The sequence below is a fragment of the Balaenoptera acutorostrata genome, chromosome 3 (assembly GCF_949987535.1).
Source record: "Balaenoptera acutorostrata chromosome 3, mBalAcu1.1, whole genome shotgun sequence".
In the NCBI taxonomy this organism is placed as follows: Eukaryota; Metazoa; Chordata; class Mammalia; order Artiodactyla; family Balaenopteridae; genus Balaenoptera; species Balaenoptera acutorostrata.
The window spans coordinates 169,423,054-169,434,527 of NC_080066.1; positions in this window are offsets into that span (position 1 = coordinate 169,423,054).

Sequence of the window (11,474 nt, forward strand, 5' to 3'; positions counted from 1 at the left end):
AGGAACCAAATCCCGCACGCACCAACCTGCGCTCTCAGGGCTTGTGCGAGCGGGTGGGCAATGATGCGCTAACTTACAAGCGAGATTTGAGCCTTATAAATATTTCACTTGAAAAAAAATTTAAATCTCAGTTATTAGGTTATTGTCAACAACTTAAGACTAGCTTGATAGCTTGATATCTAACACCATCCATTTGAAAGTTATGTACACAGGTTCTTCTTTAGCATTGAAAAATGTTCTCCCCATGATATAGCCGAAAAGGGATTAATATCCAAAATATATAAAGAACTCATACAACTCAACGATAAAAAAAATAAACAACCGATTAAACTGCAATGAGGTATCACCTCACACCTGTCAGAATGGCTATTATCAGAAAGACAATAAACACCAAGTGTTAGTGAGGATGGGGAGAAAAGGGAACCCTCATGCACTGTTGGTGGGAATGTAAATTGGTGCAGCCACCAGGGAAGACAGTATGGAGCGTCCTCAAAAAATTAAGACCAGAACTACCACGTGATCCAGCTATCCTACCTCTCGGTATTTATCCAAAGAATACGAAAACACTAATCCAAGAAGATACCCCCATGTTCATTGCAGCATTACTTACAAAAGCCAAGATATGGAAACAATCTAAGTGCTCATCAACAGGTGAATGGATAAAGAAGATGTCATTGGTATACATGTGTATCTATATAGTGGAATTCTACTCAGCCATAAAAAGAGATAAAATCATGCTGTTTGTGACAACATGGACAGACCTTGAGGGTATTATGCTAAGTGAAATAAGTCAGACGGAGAAAGACAAATACCTGATGATTTCACTCATATGTGGAATATAAAAAGCTAATAAACAAAACAAAAGAAAGGAACAAACCAAACAAAACCAAACATATAAATACAGAGTAGTGGTTATGAGAGGGCTAGGGGCGGGGGGGAAGGGTGAAATGGATGGAGGGGATCAACTGTACGGTGACAGATGGAAAATAAATTTTTGGTGGTGAGTATGTTGTAGGGTTAAACAGTTTTTTTCTCCTTGAATTTGCATTTCCATCCCACATACTCTTATCCTAATGTCATGCATTTCTGTGCTTGAAAATATTTTATTGATCAATCTCCCAAACATCTCTGTAAACATTTTATACAAATTAGAATTTTACAATGTATTTTATTTTCTGTCTTTAAGGTGCCATGTGTTAAAAATGTTTTCTAGATTGAGTTATTACAAACTATAACTAGTACACACTTGATCAAAAGTATATATTATATTATAGTTTGTGATTAATTTTTAGGAATTAAAAAGCAAAGGAAAGAATTTAGTAATTAAAATGTCACCCAATTCTTTAAATCCTTCTGTGTCGTATACCCCAAATCACATAGTGATCCATCAGCAAAATCTATTATTAATGATAATTTGAATTAAGTCTTTCTTCCATGTGATGGCAAGGAACTAGAAAACACTGGGTGTACAAAAGGATTTATTACTCAGTCATCAAAGCCATTTACTCTCAGTTTCTGGGAAATGCACCCAAAAGGCTTTACCATGACACATCAGAAGATTATCTATTATCCTTATTACCCCTCCACTCAGAAACCCCTTATTTAAACTAATAGCCTCAAAAAAAGTTGGGAAACATTTTAACATCATTAATTTCATTACAGCTTTGGAAATATTGTAATATTTTTTATGAGATTTTTTGGTCACATAACTTCTTTAAATAGATTTTGTCAAAAACTGTGGTGCAGCAGTGATTTGGAATATTCTACTTATGAAAAATGTCTAATTGGCAAATAATGCTCAACTTCAAGCTATTCAGCCACATCAGAGTCAGAAGGAAGTACCGCAGCCATGATGCGGTGTTCTGAATTTATATATGGGGAAACAGGCAAAGTGGGAGTGATGACAAGTTTCGTTTGATGACCTGACCTCTATCATAAGATGCATCATTCTTTTATTTATTTTATTTATTTATTTTTGGCTGCACTGGGTCTTCTTTGCTGCGCACAGGCTTTCTCTAGTTGTGGCGAGCAGGGGCTACTCTTCGTTGCAGTGCGTGGGCTTCTCATTGCGGTGGCTTCTCTTGTTGCGGAGCATGGACTCTAGAGTGCAGGCTCAGTAGTTGTGGCGCACGGGCTTAGTTGCTCCGCGGCATGTGGGATCTTCCCGGACCAGGGCTTGCACCTGTGTCCCCTGCATTGGCAGGCGGATTCTTAACCACTGCACCACCGGGGAAGCCCTGATGCTTAACTTTTTAAAATTACAATTTTACAGATGAGTGAGCCATCAAAGAAGTTTGGAGGTCACGGTGGCCTGCAGAAGAAAGGACAGAGAACAGCAGTTATGGCAGCGACACCGCCAGCATCCACATTTGTTTCTCTACCCCCCTCTCCTCTTCCCTCTGGGCCCCGTGACCTTCCTCTCCTACCCTCCGCCTTCTCCCTTCCTCCTTCCCACATATGCTGAGCCCCTCAGGCGCGATGCATAGGGTGCCTTCCCTTCAGAGTTGCCTCCTCAGCTAAGTGGGCCGCTTGGCGTTACCTGAGAACCCCTGTCTCAATACTGGCTGCCTTTGTTCTTGCTGGTGTCGGTCTCCTTTAGGTGCTGTGGTGAAAGAATAGTCTGAAAATACTAACCACTGGCTGTTTTGTGTCCCAGTTTCCAACATCGCCTTTTACCTTTTGCCCTCCCCCATTCTGCCGGGCTCTCCTGGACCCATTGCTCCAGGTGAGGGATGGAGAGGTTGGCGCACAGCAGAGAAAAAGGAGCCTCTGCTTCCTAAGCCAGTGTCAGAAGCCAGCTTCAAGGGGGCAAGGAAAGATCTCAGGACTTAGAACATAGATTCGATAGAGTCCACGTGGATTAAGAATGAAGTTTCTCCCCAGGCTGGTGGGGGTGGTAGTAGGTGCAGAAGATAGCAAGGAATCTGGGGAAGCGGGGGGGGGGGGGGGGGGGGGCGGTAGTGGGCGTTCAGAGCTGGGTTCCCAGGGACGGCGCCGCCTAATGGGACACTTAGGAAAGCTCTGGGGCAGCTTTTGGTCCTTGTGATGAGTACGAATGTGACTGGTATTTGGGGGCAGGGTGGGCAGGGACACCCCACACAATGAAACATCCCGCATCCACCAGGACTCTCAATACCTTCCCGCCAGACATCTTTGTGGTTGAAAAACCTGTTTCTGAGGATCAGGGCCTGGAACCGGACTCTTTTTGCATCAACCATGAGCTTCAACCATTAAAGGGACTATTTTTTCCTCTCAAGGCTTGATTCCTGCTGTAAAACAGAAGCCCTTGGGAAGGGTTTAAGTGTCGTCTGGACCTTGGTGTGGAAGGAAGTTCTGCTGTTTGGTGTAGAAGGTGAAGGGAAGCAGGCAGAGGAAGGGGTGGAATGTGGCAGTGCTGGCAGCTCAGCTGACCCAATGGGTGAGGCCACCGGCCCAAGGGACAGTGTGGTGTAGTGGGAGGGGCACTGGCCAGGAGTCAGAGACTTGGGGTCAGGTTCTGGCCTTTTCTTTACCTTGTGTGTGACCTGGGGAGAGTCCCTTCCCTCCTTGGGCCTTACCTTATAAAAAGCACATGTACATTTTTTAAAAAAAAAAAATGAGAACAGTCTGGAAGCTGTTCTGGAAGGTTAAACAGAGCTACCCTGTGACCCAGTAATTGCACTCCTGGGTGATGATGAGAGATGAAAACATAATTCATCCACACAAAACCTGTGCATCAACATTCATAGCAGCATTACTCTGATGGAATAAAATTATTTTTAAGGCATGACAAGAAACTTTTTACCCATAAAATTCTCTCTGCCCGTTTGGGCCACTACCCCTCTTTGGTGTGCACCGTGCATCTACATTATACATTAACCAGATCCCCTTGGAAGACACAGGAATGCCTGCTCAACTGAAAAGAGCAGTTTTCTCCTGGTGCCAGCAAGGTAACTCCTTAGGAGATAACATTCTTCTCCCAGTCCTGTAAAGGGTCACGATGACCCACTACTGGCCTTGTACGTGCAGATCTGGACCATGTAAACTGTCAGTGTGTTACTTTGATGTATAACCCTTTGTCTCGAAATCAAGACTGGCTTTGACCTCTAACGGGTGGAACAGTCCTCAGAGGTTTCTGAGAGACTGCCTCCAAAGTTATAATCCTCAAGTTGGCTGGAGTAAAATTCTCCATTTCTTTCTTCAATTGACTATTAATTAATTTCTCATGAACATTCATAATTACCAAAAAAGTGTAAACAACCCAAATGTCCACCAATGCATGGATAAACATGAGGTGGTATATATCCACACAATGGGATAGTATTCAGACATAAAAGAAATGAAGTCCTGATACATACAACATGAATGAATCTTGAAAAAATTATAAGGGAAAGAAGCCAGTCACAAAAGACCACATATGCTTCCATTCATATGAAATGTCCATAATAGGCAAATCAATAGAGACAGAAAGTATATAGATCCGTGGTTTCCTGGGAATGGGTGAGGGGTATGGGGATTGACTGCTGGTGGGTAGTGGGTTTCTTTTGGGGGTGATGAAAAGGTTCCAAAATGTATCGTGGTGATGGTTGTACATATCTGTGAAGACATATAAAAACCACTGAATCGTACACTTTAAGTGGATAAGTTGTATGGTTGTGAATTATATCTCGATAAAGCTGTTTATATATATATATTTTATATATATATATGTATTATATATATATATACGTTTTATATATATATATAAAAGAGTGGGTGGTGTAGAGTAATGGTTAAGAGCAGAGACTCTAAAGCCAGGCTGCCTGGGTTTGACCCCCAGTGGGCCACTCACACAGCATGTCAGTGTGTGACCCCATGCATCAGTTTCCCTATCCGTAAAGCGGGTGCACTAACCGACCCTACTCACAGAAGTACTTAAAATAACAAACTAGGTGACATTTGTAGTACATAAAACAGTGCCTGGCATGTGGTAAGCAGTATATATGTTTGTTAAATTATTTTTTTTTAATAAAGGGTTTGGGTAAAATGACTTGAAGTTGAATAACCTTCCAACAAGAAGAAACCCCAGAGTTAGCGCCCCGGCTGCTTGTTACTGTCGGTGTGTCTCCCAAGCTGGGGGACTGAAGGAGGAATGAACGGCGGCCAGTTCTCCGGGTGGCTGACAGGTGCATGCAGTTCAGAGACTCACCAGCAGAGGGGGCCGCCCAACGAAATACTGCGCAGTGGTCGCGCTCGAAATGCCTCGTGGAGCGAGACTCTTGTTCCTCCAAGGCGCCCGAACGGCGCCGCCGGGGCGCTCTCCCTTGCTCACCCACTCCTCCTCATTTCTGCTCCCTTGACCCCACGGCATGAACTAACGCTAAAGACTTCGGAGTCCACTTAACTCTCACCGAGTGCCCACTGGCCACCTTCTTAGACCTGGGCTCACATGACCTCACAACAATGCTTTGAGTTTCATCTATTGCCCCCAATTTGCAGATGAGAAACTGGGGCTCTGAGTCATTAAATGACCTGTTCTAGACCATATAGCTGATGGGCAGTCAGGTCTAACTTAGACATTCCGGCTCCCAACCTTTATTTTCATCGCCTTTTTTTTTTTTTTTTGCAGGAAAATCCAGAGGGTTTTAGGACGGGGATGCAGCCTTAAGTTCACATCACTTCCCAGACAGTGGATCAGTGCCTCAGCCAGCCCTTGGGGGACCCGTGACCTCTGCTTGGGGACATCTCTGCCTGGCTTCCTCCTACTTAACTTGCAGATCTCAGCTTAGATACTTTGGGTAACCACTCAGAATCCCAGAGTTGGTAGGAAGATTATTATAAGCTGAAAACATTTGAGGGTCAACAGATGCGGAAAGAAGCCTTGGAGCTTCCCTTATCTGACTAAAAGCAGCAACTTTGGGGAAATGAGGCTGCCATGAATTTCCTCTTGGGGCAGTTTACTTCCAGGAGAGAGACCAAGAGTAAAACGGCCATAAATCCTCCCTCTGAGGGAGTTTTATGGCCCTGAAGAAGACGGAAAGCCAATTCAAACCTGCATAGACAAATATCATCACAACCTTTCTTATCTCCCATTTGTTCTCCTGAAATATGTTTGTCTTTCCTAAAGAAATCAATATGTTCTTCCATAGAAGCCTTTTCTCCCCCATCCCTTTACGCTACTAAATTAGGTATATAAGTCTCTAACCTTAACCATTTATTGAGCTACTACTTCTTTTGTTACCTCCCATATGCATATGAATAAACCTTTTCTCCTGTTAATATGTCTCTTGTCAGTTTAATTCGCATGTACCCACCCACTTAACCTAAGAGGGTAAAGGAAGAGTTCTTCCTCTCCCATAACAGCATCCACCTCAGAACATCTCCCTGGCCCTCAGATCTGATCCCTACCCCAGCCATATCTCCTCATCCTTCTCTTCTCTGAGCACGAATCCCACAAGAGTTAGATGCTTGTCATTGGAAACAAAAGTTTACAATTCTCAGACACTGTCTTCCGGGTGCCACGCTCACCCCTGCATCCCTGTATCACTGTATCCTGCCCCAGGCACTTGGTGGGGCCTCCTTAACCATTTACTGGTTGAAGGAAAGTGCTGCTCAGCTGGGAGCAGTTCTGCTGCTCTGCAGCGGGTCTGGCTAAATACAGAGGCATTTAAACTGAAACCACTTCTACTTTCCTCCAGGGTTTTCAAACTTGGCTCCTTGGGCTTCTTCCCCACCTTGCCTTCAGACAGGTTTGGGATCCTCATCACCTAGAAAAAGCCTCAGCTGACCCGGCTGCCCTTCCTGCTTCTGTCTGATTTCTCTCCTTTTCGCAGTAGGACTGATGGGACCACGGCTCCATGCCCCTGCAGTGGATTTCTCCTCAACCTTCCATCTGCCGTGTGGTTTCCGTGGCCTTCATTCTGCTGACCCTGCTCATAACATTTTTTTTTTTTCTAACTCTGGAAGTGCCGTATGTTCATTACAGAAAATGTTAAAAATAGAGAAAAAAGTTGAGAAAAACTGAGCGAATACAAGTCAGTTGCTGTTCTACCACTCAGATGTAACCCCATTAACATTTTGGTGTGTTTCCTTAAGCTGTTTTTTCTATGTATAAGAAATAATTAAGCAAAATCGGGAACATACTATATATTTCGTGTGACATATTTCCTTTTTACTTAAAATATTATCACAGTCGTTTATCATAAATATTTCCCTCATGTCATTAACCACTCTTTGAAAAATGATTTTTAATGACCTTTAATGTTCTATTACATAGGCTTATTCCTTCACTTATTTTATGAATTTACCTTATGAACAAATATGAAATAAGCTCATTTATTTAACATCTGCTATGTTCCAGGCACTGTTTCAGGCATTGAGGAACAAGTCAGACGAACACCCCACACTCATGGAGCTGACCTTCTCATGGGAAAGAGATTTACGATAGAGTGATACTTTGGTTGTTGGATATACCATCATTTATACCAAGCTGGTATTATTCAGCGTTTATGCTGCTTTCACATTTGAGAGTAGGGGCTCTGTGTCAGAAAGACCTGCACTTTCCCTTGTATTATGTGCCTTTGTTACGTTAATCTCTTTACGCCTCAGTATCCTCATCTATGAAATGGGTATAAAAATAGCATTTGCCTCATTGAGGTAAATACACGCAGAGCACTCAGCACCTGGTAATCACTTAACAAAAGTCCGCTGTCATTATTATTGCAATGAATATGCAGAAATCTGTGTGCCTCTCTTAGTAATTTCTATAGGATAAATTCCTAGAAGTAGAGTGAGTGGGTCAAAGTTAGCATTTTTAAATATTTTGCCATTTTGCCATATTGCAAGTCTGCGCCAGGCTGCTCTCCCAGCAGCAGAGGATGAGAGTGTTGGCAGAATGTGCCCTGGAGATGTAAGGACCATACCCTGTGGCCTTTGGGTCCCTTGTCCTTAATTCTACGCTGCTCTGTGCACGCGACACCACTGACCTCCATGAGATTCTCTCCCCCTCACCTCCCTGATGTGTATGTACACTGTCTAGGCTGGCCTCTCGCCCTTAACTGTCCCTCCTCCAGTCCCTCTAATTACAGCTGTTCACTAGAGTCGCCCTGGCCCATTGGTTGCTTTCCCTACATGCTCCCCGAGGAGAGTCCAGGACTTCAGCCAGCCCCTCTGTGAAGACAGCTCCCACCTCCTTTCACCTTCTCCTGCGTTGTTTATTTAACCTGGAGTTCATGGAAATTCTTGGATCTGTAAGTTGATCTTTTTCACCAACTTTGAGGTGTTATCAGCAATTTATTTTTCAAAAATTTTTTTCTGCCTCATTTTTGTTTTTCCTTTCCTTCTGGGACTGCAATTACTTCTGTGTTGTTACACTTGATATTGTCCTAGATCTCAGAGGCTCTGTTCATTTTTCTTCCCTTTTTTCCCTGTTTTCTGGATGGTTAATTTCTATTCATCTTTCTTTAAAGACACTCATTCTTTCTTCTGCCCATTGAACCCACCTAGTCAGTTTTTTGTTCAGACATTACACTTTTAAATTCTAGAAGTTCTTTTTTTTTTCCACAGTTTGCATTTATCTGTCAATATTCTCTATTGTTGACTCATTATTAACACATTTTCCTTTAATTATTTGAATATATAATCATGAATGCTCTGGAGTCTTGTTCTGTTAAATCCCACATTCCCACTCAGAAGTGATCACTTTCCTCCTGAGCACAGGTCACACCGTCCTGTTTCTTTGCAGGTCTAATAATCTTTTTATTGAAACTGAACATTGTGAACAACATGTGGTATCACTGTAACATTTCTGGCTTCTGTTTTGTTCTTCTGAGGGTTTTGGTGTTTTGTTTTTGTTTTTTTTTAGGTAATTAACTCAAACTGCAAAATCTGTATCTCTTGGGATACATAGCTGCTGATGTGTTTACTCAAAGTGTTTGGTTTTTGTTTTTAGAGCCTAGCTCCCTAGGGGTCTCCCTTGCAGCTGCATATCTTAAGTGGTCAGTAGAGGTTCTGTTCAGACACTTCACTACCCTCTGCAGCCCAAGCTGTGTGGGGATTGGGAAATGCATTCATAAGTGCAGAATTTCACAAGTCTCTTCAGGCTTTGAATTTTCTCTGGGTTCTCTGGGGTCCCCCACTCGCATGTGTAGTTGGGCAGTCAGCCAGGGATTGTGGAGTTTGTTATTCAGTCTTCCTGGCTCTCTCACTTCACTATCACTGTGTTAGGTTTATAGCTGCTCTGCTACCTGCCTGGTCCAGACACCACCTCTGGCTGAGAAAACTGCAGGTTTTGCCACCTGAGCTGGGGAGGGGGTGGAATGCCCCACTCAAGAATGCCTCAAACATGGAGAAAAGGGAACCCTGCCCTCCTTCACTGTTGTTGGGAATGTAATTTGGTGCAGTCACTGTGGAAAACAGTAGGGAGGTTCCTCAGAAAACTAAAATAAAACTACCATATGACCCAGAAATTCCACTCCTGGATATTTATCCAAAAAAACCAAAAACACTAATTGGAAAAGATATATGTACCCCTATGTTCATAGCAGCACTATTTACAATAGCCAAAACATGGAAGTAACCTGAGTGTCCATCAACACATAAATGGATAAAGAAGATGTGGTGTATATATATACAATGGAATACTACTCAGTCACACAAAAAAAGAATGAAGTATCACCATTTGCAGCAACATGGGTGTATTTAGAGGGTATTATGCTAAGGGAAATAAGTCAGACAGAGAAAGACAAATAGTGTATGATATCACTTACATGTGGAATCTAAAAAATAACTTAGTGAATATAACAAAAAAGAAGCAGACTCACAGACACAGAGAACAAACTAGTGGTTACCAATGGGGAGAAGGAAGCAGGGAGGGGCAATACAGGGGTATGGGATTAAGAGGTACAAACTGTTATGTATAAAATAAGCTACAAGGATATATTGTACAACATGGGGAATATAGCCAATATTTTACAATAACTATAAATAGAGTATAATCTTTAAAAATTGTGAATCACTATATTGTACACCTGTAACTAATATAATATTGTACAGCAACTAAACTTCAATTTAAAAAAAAAGAAAAAAAAATGCCTTGAACTTGCCTTCCTACTCCATGAAGGAGCTGTGCTTTCATGAGTAAGCACTTCTCAAGCTGTCTGCCTCTGATCATTTTCCAGGGCCCTGCGATGGTCGTTTTGATAACTTTGTCCAGTTTTATATGCGTTTCCTGAAGAAGGTACTCACCTCATGCCACCACTTTCAGAAGGAGAATCTCTTTTGTCTCTTCTTCAGCCCTGAGATTTAGTCTTAAATCCCCAGCTGCCTCCTGGACATTTCGGTTTCTTCTGGACCTTCTCTCCCCACTTAGTGCAGCATGTGCTTCTCAGCCCCTGGGCTTTTGAGTTATTCAGGCTTGGGTTCAAATCCTGACTGGTACCCCTTCCTAGCCACGTCCTCCTTAACCTCTCTGAACCTCCATTTCCTCATAAGATAGGGATGATAATACCTCTTCCTCAGATCTTAGTGAGAATTAGATAAGACGTGCCACGTGCTTTCACATCGTAATTATTTAATCAACGGTAGCTACGCTTTTTAAAAAATTAAACTCTAAATTTTTAGATAATTATCGATTCACATGTAATTGTTAGAGATAATACAGAGAGACCCTGCATACCCTCTACCCAGATTCCTCCAGTGCTGACACCTTGCACAACTGTACTACAAGATCACAGCCAGGATCTCGAGAGGGACACAGTCAGGATGCAGAACATCCCGGTCCGGATCCCTGTACAGCCACACTCATTTTGCTCTCACCCCCGCCCCCTCCTTAACCCCTAGCAACCACCCATCTGTTCTCATTTCTGTAATTTTGCCATTTCAAGAATGTTAAATACATGGAGTTATATAGATTGTAACCTTTGGGGATTTTTTTACTCAGCATAGGTGTTAGTTTTCTAGTACTGCTGTGGCAACAAGGTAGCACAAACTGGGTGGCTTAAAATAACAGAAATGTATTGTCTCACAGTCCTGGAGGCAGGAAGTCCAAAATCCATGTGTCGGAAGGGCCATGCTTTCCCGATGGCTCTAGGGGAGAACTTGTCCTAGGTCCCTCAGCATCTGGCGCTGTCACCAATCCTTGGTGTCCCTTGGCTTTCAGCTGCGTGACTTCTGCCTCCATTATCCCATGGCTTGCCCTCTGTATATGTGTCTTCACCTGGCCATCTTTTTATAAGGACGGCAGTCCTAGTGGACTAGGGGCCCCCCTCCTCCAGTGTGACCTCATCTTAACTATTACATCTACAATGATTCTATTTCCAAAGAAGGTCACATTCTGAGGTCATGGGAGTTAAGACTCAAACATATCTTTTTGGGAGGTGGACACAATTCAATCTATAACAACACAATTTCCTAGAGATTCACTATTAGTGTTTTTAAAAATCCCCTTATATAGTAATTATCTGTTCATGTATCTCTTTCTCCTAATAGATTGTGAGCTGTAAGGTCTTTTCCATCTC